This window comes from Triticum urartu, chromosome 1A (genome assembly GCF_056163025.1).
Source record: "Triticum urartu cultivar PI428250 chromosome 1A, HENAU_Tu73, whole genome shotgun sequence".
NCBI lineage: Eukaryota > Viridiplantae > Streptophyta > Magnoliopsida > Poales > Poaceae > Triticum > Triticum urartu.
In genome coordinates this window covers 144,065,149-144,087,592 of record NC_141873.1, presented here as the reverse complement: position 1 = coordinate 144,087,592, position 22,444 = coordinate 144,065,149, and positions in this window count along the sequence as shown.

The following is a 22,444-nucleotide window of genomic DNA, read 5'->3' as shown; positions in this document are numbered from 1 at the left end:
TAATTTCAGTGCTTGCAGAGAATACCTTGCTGAAAACCACTTGTAATTTCCTTCTGCTCCTCGTTGGGTTCGACACTCTTACTTATCGAAAGTAGTATGATAGATCCCCTATACTTGTGGGTCATCAAAACTAGGTGGTATGTATTTAGCAATAATATATTTATCATAGTCATCATACCAAGGAGTGTTATGAGAAACATTTATTGCAACTAATTGCCCATCAGGAAAGCTATCATCAATAGGTAGTAGGTCATCAAGGATATTCTCTAACCTAGACAAGTTATCAACTACGGGGTTCTCAGCTCCTTTTCTACCAGTAATATGTAAATCAAATTCTTGTAGCAAGAGAACCCACCTAATGAGTGTAGGTTTAGCATCTTTCTTTTCCATAAGATATTTAATAGCAGCATGATCGGTGTGAACAGTAATTTTAGAATCAACAATGTAAGATATGAATTTATCACAGGCAAACACAACTGCTAAAAATTCTTTTTCAGTAGTAGCACAATTTCGTTGGGCACCGTCTAGAGTTTTACTAGCATAATGAATAACATTTAGTTTCTTATCAACTCTTTGTCCTAGAACATCACCAACAACATAATCACTAGCATCCCACATAATTTCAAAAGGCAAGTTCCAATCAGGTGGTTGAACAATAGGTGTAGAAGTTAGGGCTTTCTTAAGTGTTTCAAAGGCTTCTACACAATCATCATAAAAAAAGGAACATCCTTTTGTAAAAGATTTGTAAGAGGCCTAGAAATTTTAGAGAACTCTTTAATAAATCTCCTATAGAAACCGGCATGACCGAGAAAACTATGATTACCTTTAATATCTTTAGTACATGGCATTTTCTCAATTGCATCAACTTTAGCTTTATCTACCTCAACACCTCATTCATAAATTTTATGTCCCAAGATCCCAAGACAATACCTTCATTAACCATAAGGTGACACTTCTCCCAATTCAAGACAAGATTAGTTTGCTCACATCTCTGCAAAACTCGATCAAGGTTGCTCAAGCAATCATCAAAAGAAATTCCATAAATAGAAAAATCATCCATGAAAACCTCAACAATATTTTCACAAAAATCAGAGAATATAGCAGTCACACATCTTTGAAAAGTAGCAGGTGCATTGGATAAACCAAAAGGCATACGTCTATAAGCATAAGTTCCAAAAACGCAAGTAAAGGTGGTTTTCTCTTGATTAGGTTGTGAAACAGGTATTTGTGAAAAAACAGAATATCCATCTAGGAAGAAAAAGTGTGTGCTTTGATAATCTTTCTAGCATTTGATCAATGAAAGGCAAAGGGTAATGATCTTCTCTCGTAGCTTCATTTAATTTTCTAAAATAAATAACCATTCTATAGCTAGTAACAATTCTTTGTGGAATGAGTTCATTTTTATCATTAGGAACAACGGTAATACCTCCCTTCTTAGGGACACAATGAACGAGAATTACCCATCTACTATCAGCTATGGGATAGATTATACCAGCTTCCAGAAGTTTTAATATTTTAGTTCTCACCACTTCTTTCATCTTAGGGTTCAAACGTCGTTGGTGGTCAACAATGGGTTTAGCACCAGGTTCCATATTAATCTTGTGCTGACAAAGAGTGGGACTAATGCCTTTAAGATCATCAATAGTATATCCAATAGCAGCACAGTGCTTCTTCAGAATTTTCAATAATCTTTCTTCTTCATGTTCTGAAAGGTTAGCACAAATAATAACATGATATATCTTTTTCTCATCGAGATAAGCATACTTCAAAGTGTCAGGCAATTGTTTCAATTAAAACACGGGATCACCTTTTGGTGGAGGAGGATCTCCTGGAGTTTCAATAGGCAAATTATGTTTGAGAAAAGGTCGTTGTTCAAAGAAAATTTTATCTATCTCATTTCTTTCATGCATGTGCATATCATTTTCATGGTCAAGCAAATATTGTTGTGGATCAGTAGGAGGCACGGCAATAGAAGCAAGACCAATTATTTTATCCTTACTAGGTAATTCTTTCTTGTGAGGTTGTCTATTAAACTTGGAAAAATTAAACTCATGAGACTGATCACCAAAGCTAACACTGACAATTTGTTTATGACAATCTATAGTAGCGTTGACAGTGTTCAAGAAAGGTCTGCCAAAGATAATGGGACAGAAGTCATCTTGTGGGGAACCAAGAACTAGAAAATCAGTAGGGTATTTTATTTTCCCACACAAGACTTCAACATCTCTAACAATTCCAAGTGGTTTGATGGTGTATCTATTAGAAAGTTTAATAGTAACAATCCTCATATGAACATCATCATGCTAACCCTTCTGTTTCGCAGGGAAGATCTAAGGATTATGGATATGTGCATTATTCTTCAAATCATTATGTTCATAAGTCCTTAAAGAATTTCTCTGCTTACTCTTATGCTTACCCTAACCGCTCTTATGTGAAACGATGTGGATTGGCATCTATGCCACCTTTCTCTTATGGAGCTCACAGAATGATGAACTCTTTGCCACCCCTTCAGATGTGGGTGGTGAATAAAAAGAACTAATCTCTTATGCAGGGACAGGTCTCCAGACGAACTTAAATGTCTGAAGAATTTGCTGGAGACCTGAATATGCTTGAAAGGACGCAAGCTAATCATGAAGAAATGAATTTTCATTTCTCACATCCTCATACTACTTTATCTGTCTATTGCTAGATGAAATTGATCTGGTGAAATTGATATCATATTCTTCACTGATGAAGTATATGAGCTCGTAAGCTACACCAATTCATCTGCAGGATGATCAACCCAAAGCCACCGAGTGTGTCCTCGATATTGGATGTACAAATCACATGACTGGTGATAGGAGCTTATTGATGGACTCTGATTTATCTCCATCACATTTGAAGCATATAACCTACGCTGACAAAGGCAAAAGCAAGGTATTGGGTCTAGGTAAGGTTGCAATCTCAAAGGATCGACACATGGACAAAGTCATGCTTGTCGAGTCCTTAGGGTTCAACCTCCTGTCTGTCTCAATGCTTTGTGATCTTGATATGGTTGTTGCCTTTGACAAGTATCATTGTGTTGTGATCATGGAAGATGAAAATTCCGAAGTCTTCGAAGGCTTTAGGAGAGTAGATTTGTATATTGTTGATTTCTCTACGGGATCACAACCTACTACATGTCTACTTGCAAAAGCTTCAGAAGGCCGGCTATTGCATCGACGACTTGGTCATGCTGGGATGAGGAACTTGCACACGCTCGTGAAGAAGAAAGCATGTCATTGGCATCGAGGGTGTCAAATTCCTAAAGGACCATTTGTGTGGGGCTTGTGAAGCCGGAAATATGACCAAGGCCAAGCATCCCTCAAATACCATCATGACTACCACTCATCCATTTGAATTGCTTCACATGGATCTCTTTGGCCCTACTCACTATGCCACATTTACTAATGTTGCATCTTTAGATGGCTCTGTCATTGTTGTTGATTATTCTCGATATATAGGGGTGCATATCATCACTTACAAAACTGAAGTGCAGGAAGTCTTCAGACGATTTTCCTCGAGGGCTTCAACCAACTTTGGTGTGAAGATCAAGCACATCAGAAGTGACAATGGAATTGAGTTCAAGAACACTGGTCTTGATGAATATCTTGATGAACTTGGTATCACTCATGAGTTATCTGCTCCATATACTCCTCAGCAGAATGGCGTCATGGAGCGCAAGAACATGACTCTTGTTGAGATGGCTCGCACTATGCTTGATGAGTACAAGATGCCTACTCGCTTCTGGCATGAGGCAATTGATACTGCTTGCCACATCATCAACAGGGTATATCTTCACAAATTCTTCAAGAAGGCTGCATATGAACTCCTCACTGACAAGAAACCCAATGTGAGTTATTTCAAAGTCTTTGGTGCTAAATGCAGGATTAGAGATCCTCATCATAGTTCTAAATTTGCACTGAAATCACATGAAGGTTTTATGCTCGGTTATGGTAAGGACTCGCACACCTACAGAGTCTTCAACACCTATCACCACAAGGTTGTTGAAACTGTAGATGTGCGGTTCGATGAAACTAATGGCTCGCAAAGAGAGCACCTACCTCCTATGACAGATGAAATACCTCCTGAGGAATCTATTAAGTTCAAGGCTACTGAGGATGTCATTCCTACCGAAGAATCTACTGAAGAAGTCGTTCCAGAACGTGAAGAACATCATGCTGATGCACCTGAGGAAAATGGTGCTGAAGAAAATGCTGATCAAATTCCTCAACGACAACCAGCTCATCCTCGTGTTGCAAATGAAGTGCAGATTGAGAAAATCATCAGCAACATCAACATTCCAGGTCCTCTCACATGCTCAAGAGCTTCACATTTATCTAACTTTTGTGGGCACTTTCCTTTCATCTCTATCACAGAGCCCACTAAGGTAGATGAAGCATTTCTAGAGCCTGAGTGGATTCAAGCTATGCAAGAGGAATTACATCAATTTGAGCTCAATAATGTCTGGGAACTGGTCAAACGTCCAGATCCTCGCAAGCACAATATCATTGGCAGAAAGTGGATGTACCGCAACAAGCAAGATGAAAATGGCCTTGTGGTGAGGAATAAGGCACGAATTGTTGCTCAAGGCTACACACAGGTTGAAGGAATTGATTTCGATGAAACTTTTGCACCTGTTGCTAGACTTGTGGCTATTCGCATATTACTTGCTTATGCTAACCATAATGACATCATCTTATATCAAATGGATGTGAAAAGTGCATTCCTCAATGGTAAGCTTGAGGAATAAGTATATGTTGCTCAACCCCCGGTTTTTGAAGATACAAAGCATCCTGACAAAGTCTTCAGACTAAATAAGGCCCTCTATGGCCTCAATCAGGCCCCTCGGGCATGGTATGATACTTTGAAGGAATTCCTCATGAAGAAAGGCTTCAAACCCGGTTCACTTAACCCAACTCTTTTCACTAAATCTTATGATGGTGAATTGTTTGTGTGCCAAATATATGTTGATGATATCATTTTCGGCTGTACTGACCAACATTACAGTGATGAATTTGCCTATATGATGAGTGAAGAATATCAAATGTCTATGATGGGAGAATTGAAATTCTTCTTAGGTCTTTAGATTTGTCAACAGCACAATGGCATATTCATTTCTCAGGAGAAATACCTCAAGGATGTATTGAGGAAATTCGGCATGCAAGATTGCAAAGGAGTCAAAATCCATATGCCCGCAAATGGCCATCTATGCACTGATGAAAACGGTATTGACTTCGATCAAAAGGTATACCGCTCCATGATCGGTTCTTTACTGTATTTATTCTTAGTGTTTGCATGTGTGCCCGATTTCAAGCTACACCGAAGGAATCACACCATAAGGCTGTGAAGCATATTCTTCGATATCTAGCTCACACACCAACACTTGGATTATGGTATCCCAAGGGCTCGGCTTTTGATCTCATTGGATATTCAGATTCTGACTATGCTGGTGATCGTGTGGACCGCAAGTCAACATCAGGAACATGCCATTTCCTCGGATGATCCTTGGTCGGTTGGTCCTCGAAGAAATAGAACCGCGTATCACTGTCTACTGCTGAAGCTGAGTACATTGCTGCCGGTTCTTGCTGTGCTCAATTGCTATGGATGAAGCATACCCTCAAGGACTACGGCGTCAACATGAAGAATGTGCCTCTCTACTATGACAATGAGAGTGCCATCAAGATTATTCATAACCCTGTTCAACACTCAAAGACAGAGCACATTCAGATTCGTCATCATTTTCTTCGTGATCATGTGTTGAAGGGCGACATCTCTATTGATCATGTGAAGACTGAAGAACAGCTAGCCGATATCTTCACTAAGCCCTTGGATGAGAAGAGTTTTAGCAAGTTGAGGTGTGGGCTAAATATCTTAGAATCTTCGAATGTCCTTTGAAAAGGACACACATCCTAAAACTTATGCAAAATTGATGACTTCGATGTGCAACACACAAAGTAACGTTTTTCTTCAATCAATGAAGACTAACCCTCTAAGTGTGAAGAAATTAATGAAGAATCTGATTCTCAGAACCCTACGACAAATTGTACGCCCTGTCTGAAATCATCATTCTTATATGGTGGGTCACGTCACCACCAAAAGTTGAAAATCCTCAATCTGAGTTTTTTTCTTCTTTATGAAATTCCTCAGTTGTTCTTCAACTTTGCAATGTCTTCACTCTTTGCGTTGTTGTTCTTCATTGGCTATGTATATATATGAGTTTATGTCCTCTACAACATTCACTTATTGCTATTACTTCTAGTTGCTTGTTCTGCTAAGTGAATGTGATCGGACCCTTCCCCCTCTATGCTAAACTCAACCAAGTCTATTCGCAAATTCTTCATGTGCGTTCTATTTGAAACTCGTTCAAAATCTTCACCGTGTCCTTGTCAGCTGAAGAAATTGCAAACGGAACTTTAAACTTATCTGATCTGAATTTTCGGCTTTTGCCGCTCAAAGCGCTCCACTTCCATGATATATTATCCTATTCACCCACGATCACACACGATCGTCACCTCTCAGTACGTGGGTGACACATGTCACGCGAATGAGAAGGGTCAGGGGCACGTTCGTCCAATTTCCTCAGGGGAGCAGTTTTTCACTTCGCCTATAAATAACCCTCTCCCTTCCTCACTTCATTTTTACTCCGCTCAACCTCACTCCCTCGCTCGAGCTCTCAAACCCTAGCGCCGCCGCTACTTCCATCATCGTCGATGAGGAAGAGCTTCACTGCCTTGACCTCATCGCCGTCATACTCATGCCAGCTGCGGATTTCTTCACCCCGCCACCGCCGTAGCCGTCTTACTCTGCCAAGTTAGGGTGTGGAAGATCTGAACTGACGAGCTTCTCAATCTACACTACACAGTTCGTCGTGTTCTTTGTCAAGGGTAATTAAAAGTTACTTTTACTGCCCTGGTTGATTCTGATGTTTTCTTCAAATCTTCGAAAGGTGTTTATTCCTCAACTCTTCACACACTAAACACCTCACACATCATCTGCTCTTGATCTATTTCTCTAAGCAACATTTATCTTCAAGATTCCTCGATTATGTGGATTTTCAAATCTGTACAACTCTGGAACCTAAGTCAAAGAACGCTTAGTGAAATTCCTCAAGATTCATCTGGTCAAATTCCTCAAACTTGTTCTTTTTGCAAAAACTTCCGAGAACGCATATGACCTCTCCAAATTCTTCGCACCTATACTCTGTTCACAGGTACACATGTCCACTGCTGAATCTCTAGGTTCTCATCAACTTAACTCATTTGCAGCGTTCCTCGAAGAAAAGTTGCATACCTCTTCAGAGAACTCAATAGTTCAAAAACCCTCAGCTGAAGAAAATGGCAGATGGCAAGAAACCTCAGAAGGGAGGCAAGAGACTGGAGGTCAACACTGCATTTGAAATCCCAGAGGATATCTATGATGAATATTGCACTCCCGATGAGGCCAAACATGGCATGGAGACCAAAAATCAGCGCAAGGTGCGCATACAGAAGATAGAGAAGAGATGGGCATGGAAATGGAGAGAATATCGCTATGTCACTCCAAAGTGTATGAAGAAATTCGCTCTTCACCCTCCTTGCCCAAAACCTCCATTGGCACCTGGCCAAGAAGCTAATCCCACTAGCCTCAAGCGTGGTGAGGACTATCCTGATGAATGGGCCAAGCGTCAAGCTAAGTTGGCCAGAGTAGCAAAAGAAGCAGTGAGGAAATTCAGTGAAGACTCTGCTGCTGCTGAGGCCTCTCCAAGCAAGCCGAAGAAGTCCATGCCTAAGAAGCCCGCACACAAGCCCAGTGCCTCTTCTTCTTCAATGCCCTCATGGCTAAGCTCCTCTGCAATGCCCTCACGGCCAATTTCTGCTAAGCCCTCACGGCCAATTTCTGCTAATCCCTCACAGCCAATTCCTCAAGCCGCACCAGCTCCTTCAAAATCCTTAGCTCCTCCGTCCAAATCCTCAGCACCTGCGCATCTCGCCTCGTGCCAAAGGACAACAAGCATCTCTATTTCCTCAGGAGCCTCTACAAGTTCATCAGCTCCTCTGCACTCTTCAACTGGCCCCACTCTGCTGAAGACTAAGGCCACTGCAGGACGAGGCACTAGACCAAGTTCTCAAAAGAAGCAGGTAGCCTTCTAGGTACCGTCCGATGACGACGAAGCTGATGATGAAGAACTTGCTAAAATCATCAGAGATAGGCAGCACAGGGCCACTAGAGCCAAAGGCAGTAATGTGCCATTGATGCTGGATCCAAAGTTGATCCCCGACTTCATTAACTTGTGGCACAAGGACCCCAACATACCTCTTCCTGAGATGAACCTCACTCCCAGTTAAAGTCATGTGTTGACTCACTTCATTGATGAAGAAAAATGGAAATATGAACAGGGGAGGAAGGTGAAGAAAGTGCAGTACAAGAAAGAGTGCTTTCTGAAGCTAAACTTCTTAAAGCTTTCACCTGAAGAACTTGTAGCTCTGCAATCAGAGATCAAGAAACTGAGTGATGAATTTGATCGCTACTATGCTGACTGGCTTGGAGCCAAAGTTAGATTTGTAAAGATAACTAAAAATTTCACTACCAATGTTGCAGCCCCAACGCAACAAGAATTTCCTCAGGATGAAGCATCTGCTCAGCCTACTGAAGAAAATGCCAGCACTGCTCATGATACTCAGGCTGCCGAAGAAAATGTTAGTACCAGGGCTGATGACTGCATTCCAGCCGCTGATGAAACTGCCAGGGCAACCACTAGTGTTGCGCCTGAAGAAATTGCAAGGTCAGCTGAAGCTTCAACCGCTGTGCCTGAAGAAACTGCTTCTACCAGGGCAACTGCATCAGTTGTGCGTGAAGCGACGGAACCAATTTTCTCTGCTCCTCCTGCACCTGCACCAAGTCCAATTCTTCCTTCTGCATCAAACGCGAAGAAGACCAAGGCTGTGGAGCGTGCAGCTGTGAAGAAAAGGAAAGCATCAACTTCATCAGACTCTTCAGCTCCGAGGAAGATGAAGAAATTGACCAACTCATTTAAAAATCCGATTGATGTTGTTCCAGTCTCAAGCATGCCATCAAAGGAACTCGTTCCGTTTGATGAAGATTACGTGATCCCAAGCGGATCCAATGAAGACATTCCTTCTGCTGCCTCTTTAGAGCAGTTGGATGAAGAAATTGAAGTGGATGCAATCCCTTCAACCCCAGTTATTTCATCACCCATGCCTCAGTTCACTGGTAAAGAGACCGTCATTGAAGAAATGAGTGGAGAAGATGAGGATGTGGACAATGGGTGCACAACGCTAGTTCTGAATGATGACTTTTGGGAAAGTCAGCACCCCAATTCTCCTTTGTTCACTCCTCTGTAACAAATTCCTCAGTCCCCAGTGACTATTGAAGTTCAAATGGGTTCTGAAGAACCACACCCCACTCCATCTATCCCTGAAGAGATTCCAGCCACTAGTGCTAATGACATTGCTGCTGAAGAATTGAAGACCCAGGCTGCCACTGAAGAAGAAACTGAAATTCCTCAGCCTGCGGATCTTGAGATCACGATTCCTGAGGTTGTGATGCAATTGACTGACACTCCTCACCCCAAGCCAAAGGATCCTTTCTCAAAGAAGCAAAAATTCAAGGCTGATGACTTCTTCCACGAGCATGTTTTCTTCACAGACTACAACCCCTATGACTCTACTCGCGTTAGAAGGAAGCGCTTCTGGACTGCCAGCCAAGCAAACTTCTATTCTTCGCTGCTTTTCAACAAAGACAAAGTCTTCGACCATGAGCATATTCCTCACGTGGACATGGAATCACTGCCTTGCTTCGCGCCAGTCCTCAGTGTTCTTCATGACGCTGGACTGCTCAACTTTTGCACTGATATTGTTGATTGGAATGAAGAGATAATTCTTCAGTTCTATGCAACGCTGCACATCATAGGAGAAGCTGAAGATGTGAACACTTGGGTATTGGACTGGATGACAGAGACCACACATTTCAAAGCACCGGCCTCTGAATTACTTCATGCCCTTCCTGTCAGTCCTCCCCTTGAAGGCGCTCATTGCATATACCATGAACCTGAACTTACTGCTGACTACATTCAAGTGTTGATGGAGCCGCTGCAGCCCGGTCAACCCCAAGGACCAAATTCCTCGTGAAGGAATTGATGTTTGTGCCTCGAACTGTCTATCGCATTCTGACGAAGACTTTGAGTCCAATCAAAGGCCATGATTCAAGTGATGAAGAAGTTGTTGGCATCATGAAGAATCTGCTATTCAATATCATACATGGCATTCCTATCAACTACCATGATTTCTTCATGAGGACTCTTGCAAATGTTTCCCTCTCTCCATTTGAGTTGAAGCCTTATGCTCCTTGGATTATGAGATTCCTCAGGACCAGGTCTTCACTCAACTACAAGGCTGATTTTCAGAATCATGTCAGTTACTTGCCCCCCATTGAAGTCCTCAGGCGGACATTTTCCTCATATGATGACAAGGGCAAGGCTACTGCAATTATTGATGAAGGCATTCATCCATTGGATGGTTTGTTCTGCAAAGTTGCATCCTACTCCACCAATGATGACTCTGCCACTCATGACTCTGCCGCAAATGCTTCTAAGCAAAATCCTCAAGGCACAGCTCCAAGGGTGACGACTGATCGCGAGCTTCTCCTCAGTCTTCACCAGAAGGTCGATCGCAACCACAAATGGTTTAAGCGTCAGCTTGGTTCTATTCTTCACAACATGACTGCTACACACAATGCAGTGTATAAAAACCATTACTACCTCCATGAAGTCTTCGGTCGCACCTGGGCTGTTCTGTCACATCTGTATGGTGAAGATGATCTGAAGCAAATGGGTTTCAAGTAGGACTTCGAATGGTCTCAGTCGCCACCGGCGAATAAATTCAAGAAGACTAAAGTTCCTTCCTTGGTAGCCAGCTCATATTCTTCATCACGCATGACTGATGAACATGAAGACTTGGACGACACCGCGGCAGGCCCTACTTCAACAACCGACCCCAACAATGCTGGCGCTCCTTCATCGACTCAGTGATGATAGTCTTCAAGGGCGTTAGTCCTCATTTTTAGTCCCTTTTGGTCATTCGATGACAAAGGGAAAAATTTGAGTTTGTCTTCAAGAGGGGCTACTTATATGGGCGTTTTTCTAAGTTACAACTCTCGTTCTTTTGAAGACTTTGCTGGATAGAGTTGTAAACTTAATCCCGATGGTGGTCTGATACTTTTGATGTGTTCTTCTGCATGCTTATTTCTCATACATGTTAATGCACGCATGCTAAGTTACATCAGTCACCATATTTCATCATGCATTTCAAATTCTTCATATTATATGTTAAATGCGTGTATGAATTACAAGGTATAGGGGGAGATCTCCATGATTGTACTCTTCAAGTGTGCATTGCTTCAAAAGCAAATTCCTAACTATGCTCATATTCAGGGGGAGTTCTTCTATATCTTGCAAATCAAATTCCTCAATATCAGTATTTACACTTCATATGTTTATCCCCGTTGAAAACTTAACCTATATCGTCATCAATCACCAAAAAGGGGGAGATTGTAAGTGCATTGTGACACCCTCGATTCAATCGTACACTAATCATACACGCAAATGTGTACGATCAAGATCAAGGACTCACGGGAAGATATCACAACACAACTCTAGACACAAATTAAAACAATACAAGCTTTATATTACAAGCCAGGGGCCTCGAGGGCTCGAATACATAAGCTCGAATACACAAGAGTCAGCGGAAGCAACAATATCTGAGTACAGACATGAGTTAAACAAGTTTGCCTTAAGAAGGCTAGCACAAAAACAACATCGATCGAAAAGGCAAGGCCTCCTGCCTGGGAGCCTCCTAACTACTCCAAGTCGTCAGCGGTTGTCACGTAGTAGTAGGCACCCTCGGGGTAGCAGTAATCATCATTGGTGTCGTCTGGCTCCTGGGATCCGTCAACTGGTTGCAACAATCGGGTATGGGGGAAAAAGAAGTAGCAAATCAACCATGAGTACTCATCCAAAGTACTCGCAAGACTTACATCAGATCTAAACTAAGTATGCATCTGTATCAAAGGATAAGGGCTGTATCTGTGGACTAAACTGCAGAATGCCAGAAGAGAAGGGGAAAGCCTAGCCTATCGAAGACTAGCATCTTCAAGCATCTTGCAGCATATAGAAGAGTACAGATCAACATAATGTAAAGTAGTAGTAGTGTTATCAACCTCGGCCAGAGATCCTTTCTCGACTCCATACGAGAAAGCAATCCCAGAGCCATACTATCCATTTCTTATACACAATTCATTTCTCATCACAAGTATCCAGTTCTAGTTGTATCGATCGGGATACAACTCCAAGTGTCTGTTACCGTAGGACAGGCTATCGATAGATGTTTTCTTCCCTGCAGGGGTGCACCAACTTACCCACCATGCTCAATTAACTCTGACCGGACACACTTTCCTGGGTCATGCCCGGCCTCGGCCAAACAATACGCCGCAACTCGACCTAGGCTTAATAGAGAGGTCAACATGCCGGACTAAGCCTATGCCCCAGGGGTCATGGGCCATCTTCCCGGGAACTCCTGCATGTTGCGTACGCGGCCGGTGAGCAGACCTAGCTACCTCCTTCAACAAGGCAGGAGCTTACGCAGTCCAACCCGGTGCGCGCCGCTCAGTCGCTGGCGTCTATTAAGCTTCGGCTGATGTATACGACGCAGAATGCCCATACTATGCCCACGTGATGGTTAGTGCTATCAGGCCAGAGGCCCCTCGGATCAAATATCCAAACCGTAGTGGATTAGGAGCACACAATAACGAGCAGAGACTCACGAACAATGTGACCCTGTCGCCCCGTCTCAAGTACTTGCGGCAAGGGCTAAGAATGCCCGGCCACGCCTCATAAGTATCTCGCGGGCACCTTCCAGGTCAACCCGATTCCACATCACTCGCTATTAAGCTCACGCGGGTACCCCTCAGGGCCGACCCGTCTTTAGTAACATGAATCAGTGTAAAGTCATAGTATGCATAGTAACTGTGTGTCTAACACCAAGGGGAAAACCCGAGGAATCACCCCCGGTGAATTCCACTCGATGTTATCATCAAGGTGAACGTAAGAGGATCCACCCTCGAGGTTCACACTTGAGGGGTTGCACGACAGAGCCGTAACGGAAGTGGTTAGGGAGGAAATCACCCTCGATGACCACGACCGGATAGCTACACTACAGAGATCTCATCAGAAGTGATGTATGAGGTTCCACCCTCGACACTCGATGGTAACTCTGCAGAGTCGAGCAACAAAATGGGAAAGTGATGTGCGGTGTCGGGGCCTGGACGTCGATCACGTTGATCGAGTCATCGAACATAAAGCGGGGCAACTGGGACAAGGTGGTGGTCACTGATGGATCTCTAACCAACCTATACTAAGCAATTTAGGATAAGCAGGTAAGGTATGAAAGCAGGTAACAAAAACAAGCTATGGATCAGAGTAGGATCATACATAAAGCAGTAGTAGTTCTAATGCAAGCATGAGAGGGAAAGAAATGGGCAATATCAGAATGCTCAAGGAGGGTTTGCTTGCCTGGTTGCTCTGGCAAGAGAGAGGGGCGTCAACACCGTAGTCGTACTGGGTAGCAGCGGCGTCGGTCCCGTAGTCTATCGGAGAGAAGAGGGGGAAGAAACAATAAATATTAAGCAAACAGAGCCATAGCGATGCATGACATGACAAGTATCGGTGCTAGGGGGGTGCCCTAACGCGGTATGAGGTGGTACCAGTGAAGGGGGGGGACATCCGGGAAAATATCCCCGGTGTTTCGCGTTTTCGGACAGATGAACCGGAGGGGGAAGTTGCGTGTTCTCTATGTTAGGGAGGCATGGCGGACGAACGGGCTGCGTATCTGAGTTCGTCTCGTCGCTCTGAGCAACTTTCATCTACAAAGTTTTTCCATCCGAGCTACGGTTTGTTTTATTAATTTTAAAAGATTTAAATCATTTGTAGGATTTATTTAATTATTTAAAATCAATATTATCCAGAACAGTGCATGCTGACGTCAACATGACGCCAGCAGTCAACGTTGACCGTTGACCTGGTCAACCTGACGTGTGGGCCCCGTGGGACCCACCTGTCATTCTCTGTTTAGGTTAATTAGGGTTAGGTTAATTAATTACTGTTTAATTAAACTAACATGTTAATTATATTAATTAAATAGGATTAATTAACTTAATTAACTAATTATTTTAATTATTATTTATCCATTTATTTATTTATTTAATTATTCTTTTTTTAAATGTTCCAGGGGCTGGGCCCCACATATCATAGGGCCTACGGGCCAAATGGGTTCGGGCGAGCAGCGGGGCGAGGCACCCGAACGGGCGCGAGCCCGAAGGGCGCTGGGCGCGCACGGCGCACGCCGGCGCCGGCGGCCAGGGCCAGGGGAGGCGGCGGAGGGATGGCCGGGGCGAGCAGTGGCTGCGGCGACGCGCACGGTGTGCAGCAGAGCAGAGAAGCCGGCGAGCGGGGCAGCTGCGGCGTCGGCTGGAGGTGGTGGGGCGGCCGGAGCGGAGCGAGAGCCGCGGCGGGGCAAGGACGGCGCGGGCGCGGCCATGCGACAAGGCGGGGAGCGAGGCAGTAGCGGGAGGCGGCGGTTGGCGAGAGAGCGTGCGCAAGGCGGCGGCGAGGCGACGAGCGGCGCAACAGGGGTGGACACGGACGGGCGCGGTCGACGCGGCGCAACTGGCGACAGGGCGCGTGGTGGGCGTGGCCGAAGCGGGCACCGGGCGCAGCCTGGCCGCGGCGAGCGCGGGGTCAGAGGGCGGCAAGCATGGCCGAGCGCGCTGGATGCGGCGAGCGCGAGAGGGGGGAGGCAGGCGCGGCTCACCGGGAGCCGGACGGGGATGGCAGTGGGCTCGAGGTGGCCGGTGGGGCAGCGGGATGAGGAGGATGGTGGCGAACGGCGCGGCGCCGGCGACGTTCACCTAGGTCGACGCAGAGGCGAGGGCGTCGCGGCGAGAGGGGATCCGGGAAGGAGGGCGAGGGGCAGCGCCGGGATGGGCATCGGCATCCGAGCGCGGGGCGGCGCGGTCGCCGGGATCCGTGCCACTCGATCTAGATCGGGGGAGGTAGAGGGAGCGAGACGTGGGGGATCGAGGGGAATGGGGGGTAGCGGTTAGGGTTTCTGTCATGTGGGGGATAAGGTGGGAGCGGGGTGGGCCAGCTGGGCGATGGTGCGGGCCGGCCTGGTGGCCTAGTGGATGTGGGCCGAGGCCCAAAGGGGACATGGGGCTTTCTCTCTCTCTCCACCCTTTCTTTTTTTTCCTTTTTAAAATAAACAGAGATGGGTAAGAAATAATGGGCATTCTATTTACTTAGGAAAAATATGGGAAGTGCCCTTTTTATTCCCTGGCGATCTTAGACAGTGCCACAAATAATTTGGAGACCAAGATAATTCATTTGATATTTTTCATAAATAGGATAGCATTTTAAAATGCTGAATTGGTGTGGTTATAATTGCTAAAGCCCATCTTTGGACAAAAGTGATGTTGTGTTCCTTAACAAATAATTGTTATGGAAATTTTGACAAATGATGAACATTTTTCCAGCAACTTTTGGGCAACTTCAAACTTCGCTTGAATTTGATTTGACTGGAATTTCCAAATGGGAATTGAACATAGGTGATTAAGAACTGTTTGGAAAATGATTAGTTTAATCATAGAGGGTTACTGTAGCATGACACTGGGGGTGTTACATGCATCTAGAGTCCCTTAGTGATTTTGGTGTATTGAAGACTTATAGGTCAAGGGACTGATGCATTTGTGAGTGTACACAGGACTATAAGTCTATGAGGAGTTTGATATTTACAGAGAAAGTTGACCCCTAAAAATGAAGTTCTTCAACAGAAGACTTTGGATTTCTAAAGACTTTCTGAAGACTTTGAAAGTGAAGAAATTGGTGTGACCATAAAGACTTGGTATTCATTCGAGGAACATGAAGCATGAAGACTTCTGTTTTTGTAGTTTCATTTTCTGTTTCTTGAGTCATAGGAAACACCGTGCTGTTAAAGGGGGTCGAGGAAAAACTAAGGAAAAGTTTCCAAGTGATGCTCAACTCAAAATCCTATACCTACCAATCCCTTCGAGTGAAGCCATTGGAAATCTCATGCTGTTCAGTCGACTTCTTCAGTGATAGAGACGAAGTTCTTCTGGTCTCTGAGGAATTTGTTCTGACTGAGGAGTTAGGAATTCGCCAGTGCGGATTGCCTACAAGTGAGGATCATGATAGCCTTGAGGAATTTTATAGTCAAATTTCCGACTGTTGCTGTGCTACGAGCCAGCTATCCCAAAATATCTTCCCACATAACAGTCATATTATTTAAGGGCATTTATGACTTATCATGTCGGGCTGCTCCCTAGGCTATAAATAGCCGCCCCCCTACAACCACTAGCTGCTTGGCTACTCCGAGAGAAACTGACACTTGTCATTTGAGAGCATCCCATCCTCCGAGGACTTTGAGCGAAAATCATCAAGTGGGGAAAACCCAATCCCAAACACCTAAAAACCCAAAGTGATTGAGCATCACTGAAGCGATTGATCCTGCGTGGATCCGACGCTTGTTACCTTTGAACACTGTGCATCTTCCAGACGGTTAGGCGTCATGGTCTAGAGCATCCAAGAGGAAATTATGGATCGCCAAGTGACCGAGTCTTAGAAGGTTTGGAAGTCACCTGAAGACTTACCACGAGTAATTGGGCGAGGTCTGTGTGACCTTAGCTCAAGGGGAATACGGTGAGGACTAAGTGTCCTGAGCTGCGTGTTCAGGACTGGGTGTCCGGGACTGTGTGTCCTCAGGTTTGAATACCTAGCCGCCCTAACCAGACGTACAACTGTCATAGCAGTTGGAACTGGTCTACCAAATCATTGTCTTCACCAAGCCTACAGGTTCTATTTCCTCAACCCTTCCATTTCCTCATTACCATGTTGTGTGCTTGTTCATATCTATTTGAAGACTTTGACTGAAGACTTTCTCAATTTCCTCAGTTCAATTCCTTCAGTCTGTTTGTCTTTATCCTATTTATCCTGTGTTTACGCTTTCTGTACTCTGTGATCATTTTCATTTCATCATGATGACCATGCTTGTGTTCTATTATGTTTGCATCTGAGTACTTATTCCGCTGCAAGTAGTTCTTCATTCAGGAATTTCCTCACCCTGAAATTTCTTAGTGAAGAATTCATAAAAATCGCCTATTCACCCCCCTCTAGTCGACCTAACGCACTTTCACACCGGTGGTGTACCAGGATGTGCAATGACTCATGAGTGACATGTATGAAAGAATTATGAACGGTGGCTTTGCCACAAATACAACGTCAATTACATGATCATGCAAGCAATATGAGAATGATGAAGCATGTCATAATAAAAGGAACGGTGGAAAGTTGCATGGCAATATATCTTGGAATGGCTACAGAAATGCCATAATAGGTAGGTATGGTGGCTGTTTTGAGGAAGGTATATGGTGGGTTTATGGTACCGGCGAAAGTTGTGCGGTACTAGAGAGGCTAGCAATGGTGGAAGGGTGAGAGTGCGTATAATTCGTGGACTCAACATTAGTCATAAAGAACTCACATACTTATTGCAAAAATTTATTAGTTATCGAAAAAAAGTACTACAAGCATGCTCCTAGGGGGATATATTGGTAGGAAAACACCATCGCTCGTCCCCGACCGCCACTCATAAGGAAGACAATCAATAAATAAATCATGCTCCAACTTCATCACATAACGGTTCACCATACGTGCATGCTACGGGAATCACAAACTTTAACACAAGTATTTCTCAAATTCATAACTACTCAACTAGCATGACTCTAATATCACCATCTTCATATCTCAAAACAATCATCAAGTATCAAACTTCTGATAGTATTCAATGCACCTTTTATGATAGTTTTTATTATACCCATCTTGGATGCCTATTATATTAGGACTAGTTTCATAACCAAAGCAAATTACCATGCTGTTCTAAAAGACTCTCAAAATAATATAAGTGAAGCATGAGAGATAAATAATTTCTATAAAATAAAACCACCACCGTGCTCTAAAAAGATATAAGTGGAGCACTAGAGCAAAATTATCTAGCTCGAAAGATATAAGTGAAGCACATAGAGTATTCTAATATATTCCAATTCATGTGTGTCTCTCCCAAAAGGTGTGTACAGCAAGGATAATTGTGGTAAACTAAAAAGCAAAGACTCAAATCATACAAGACGCTCCAAGCAAAACACATATCATGTGGTGAATAAATATATAGCCTCAAGTAAAGTTACCGATAGAAGAAGATGAAAGAGGGGATGCCTTCCGGGGCATCCCCAAGCTTAGGATTTTGGTTGTCCTTGAATTTTACCTTGGGGTGCCTTGGGCATCCCCAAGCTTAGGCTCTTGCCACTCCTTATTCCATAATCCATCAAATCTTTACCCAAAACTTGAAAACTTCACAACACAAAACTCAACAGAAAATCTCATGAGCTCCATTAGTATAAGAAAACAAACCACCACTCAAGGTACTGTAATGAACTCATTCTTTATTTATAATGGTGTTAAACCCAATGTATTCCAACTTCTCTATGGTTCATACCCTCCGATACTAGGCATAGATTCATCAAAATAAGCAAACAACACACGAAAAACAAAATCTGTCAAAAACAGAACAGTGTGTAGTAATCTGTAGGTTTCGAATACTTTTGTAACCCCAAAAATTGTAAAATAAATTGGTGGACGTGAGGAATTTATCTATTAATTATCTGCAAAAAGAATCAACCTAATCACACTCTCCAGTAATCTCGTGAGTGCTAAAGTTTCTGTTTTTTACAACAAGATCGCAAAGACTTTCCCTAAGTCTTCCCAAAGGTTCTACTTGGCACAAACACTAATTAAAAGCATAAAAACACATCTAAACAGAGGCTAGATGAATTATTCATTGAATAATAGTAAGGAAAAATATTGGGTTGTCTCCCAATAAGTGCTTTTCTTTAAAGCCTTTTAGCTAGGCATAAGATTCAATGATGCTCGCATGAAAGACAAGAATTGAAGCACAAGGAGAGCATAAAAAAACGTGACAAACACATCTAAGTCTAACATACTTCCTGTGCATAGGCATCTTATAGGCAAACAAATTATCAAGGCAAGCAAAAACTAGCATATGCAAGGAAGCAGAAAGAAACAATATCAATCTCAACATAACGAGAGGTAATTTAGTAACATACAAATTTCCACAACCATATTTTCCTCTCTCATAATAATTACATGTAGGATCATAAGCAAATTCAACAATATAGCTATCATAAAACATATTCTTAACACGATCCACATGTATGCAAAGTTGACACTCTTCCAAAATAGTGGGATTACCATTAACTAAAGTCATGACCTTTCCAAACCCACCTTTATCAAAAACTTCATAAGATTGAACATTCTCCAAATATGTGGGATCTAAAGTTGACACTCGTCCAAACCCACTTTCAATATTATTGCAAACATTATTATCAATCTCATATTCATCATGAGGCTTAAATAAATTTTCAAGATCATACGAAGAATCACCCCAATCATGATCATTGCGACAAATAGTAGTCATAGCAAAACTAGCATCCCCAAGCTTGAGGTTTTGCATATCATTAACACGATTGACATTAAGAGAATTTATAATAACATCATTGCAATCACGCTTTTCATTGAAGGAACTATCAAGTATGGGTGCAATAGCAACGATCTCATGTTTAACATAAGGAACTATAGCAAATTCATCTTCATAAATATTGGCATCATGGCCACAAGAATAGCAAGCATCATGTTCATCAAGGGATATTCCAATCAAATCATCAGAATCATAATTATCTATAGATTCATGCATATCATTATTTTCAACGGTCATTCTTTCAATAAATTCTTTGGCATACACATTATGAGCATAGTTTTCATAGCAATATTTAAGTATGTCAAAATTTCCAGATTCGTAGAGAGTAATATCATACTTTTCAATCAAAGAAGCAACTTCATAAGCACCCTTAAAAGAAACAAATTCTTCAATTTGTTCGATATCGTAGTAACTATAAACACCCTTTGCATAAGAGGATAATATTTCATTCTCATTAAACTCACATAGGTAGGGGAGGTGTTTTTTAGGGTTCTTAGAGCAACAAGTAAAATCGCAAATTTCACAAAGATTCCAAATATAACACAGCAATCTGTTTATTTGATCCCATAAGAGTCTCCCTTTTCAGACAAACGGTGACGCACAAAATGAGCATGCTCATCTAAAGATTTCCCATGAACCAGGCTAGTTGGGGTTTAAGCATGAGCGCATAAGGATCAAAGATGATCCAAGTAGAACACTTTAAGTGGATCCATATCAATAGATTTTTAGCAAGCAAAGATGCAAGCAAATGGAAGGCACATGGAAACACAAACAAAGATACATACAAGAAGAAGGCGAAGAAAAGGCAAAGGTTTTCAAAAATTGTTTTAGAAGTGGGGCAGAGGAAAACGAGAGGAAAATGGCAAATAATTGAATGCGAGGGATAAGAGTTTGTGATGGGTACTTGGTATGTCTTGACTTGTGTGTAGATCTCCTCGGCAACGGCGCCAGAAATCCTTCTTGCTACCTCTTGAGCACTGCGTTGGTTTTCCCTTGAAGAGGAAAGGGTGATGCAGCAAAGTAGAGTAAGTATTTTCCTCAGTTTTTGAGAACCAAGGTATCAATCTAGTAGGAGACTACACGCAAGTCCCTCGTACCTGCACAAACAAATAAGAACCTCGCAACCAACGCGGTAAAGGGGTTGTCGATCCCTTCACGGTCACTTACGAGAGTGAGATCCGATAGAGATAATAAGATAAATAAATATTTTTGGTATTTTTATGATATAGATTGAAAGTAAAGATTGCAAAATAAAATAGATTGGAAACTTATATGATAAAAGATAGACCCGGGGGCCATAGGTTTCACTAGTGGCTTCTCTCAAGAGAGCATAAGTATTACGGCGGGTGAACGAATTACTGTCGAGCAATTGATAGAAAAGTGCATAATTATGAGAATATCTAGGCATGATCATGTATATAGGCATCACGTTCGCGACAAGTAGACCGAAACGATTCTGCATCTACTACTATTACTCCACACATAGATCGCTATCCAGCATGCATCTAGAGTATTAAGTTCATAAGAATATAGTAACACATTAGGCAAGATGACATGATGTAGAGGGATAAACTCAAGCAATATGATATAAACCCCATCCTTTTATCCTCGATGGCAACAATACAATACGTGCCTTGCTGCCCATGTAGTCACTGGGAAAGGACACCGCAAGATTGAACCCAAAGCTAAGCACTTCTCCCATTGCAAGAAAGATCAATCTAGTAGGCCAAACCAAACTGATAATTCGAAGAGACTTGCATAGATAACCAATCATACTTAAAATATTTCAGAGAAGAATAAAATATTGTTCATAGATAAACTTGATCATAAACCCACAATTCATCGGATCTCGACAAACACACCGCAAAAAGAGTTACATCGAATAGATATCCAAGAAGATCAAGGAGAACTTTGTATTGAGATCCAAAGAGAGAGAAGAAGCCATCTAGCTAATAACTATGGACCCGAAGGTCTGTGGTAAACTACTCACACATCATCGGAGAGTCTATGGTGTTGATGTAGAAGCCCTCCGTGATCGATTCCCCCTCCAGCAGAGCTCCGGAAAAGGCCCCAAGATGGGATCTCTTGGGTACAGAAGGTTGCGGCGGCGGAAATAGGGTTTTGTGGTGCTCCTGGATGTTTTCGGGGTATATGAACATATATAGGAGGAAGAAGTAGGTTGGTGGAGCCACGAGGGGCCCACGAGGGTGGGGGCTCGCCCAGGGGGGCAGGCGCGCCTCCCTACCTCGTGGCGTCCTCGTTGATTTCTTGACATCCACTCCAAGTCCTCTGGATCATGTTTGTTCCAAAAATAACTCTCCTGAAGGTTTCATTCCGTTTGGATTCTGTTTGATATTCCTTTTCTGCGAAACACTGAAATAGGAAAAAAAATAGCAATTTGCACTTGGCCTTGGGTTAGTAGGTTAGTCCCAAAAATAATATATAAGTGTATAAATAAGCCCATTAACTTCCAAAAACAGATAATATAATAGCATGGAACAATCAAAAATTATAGATATGTTGGAGACTTATCACCCCTCTCGTAGTTATTTGCTCCAATATTCTTCATATATTCCAAAACAATTCTCCGTAAATTTTCAGCTCATTTGGAGATGTGCAGAATAGGTAACTCTGACGTAGCTTTTCCACGTCCAGAATTCTAGCTACCGGTATTCTCCCTCTTTGTGTAAACCTTACATATTATGAGAGAAAAGGCACTAGAATTACTCCCAAAAGTATTATTATGCATAAAA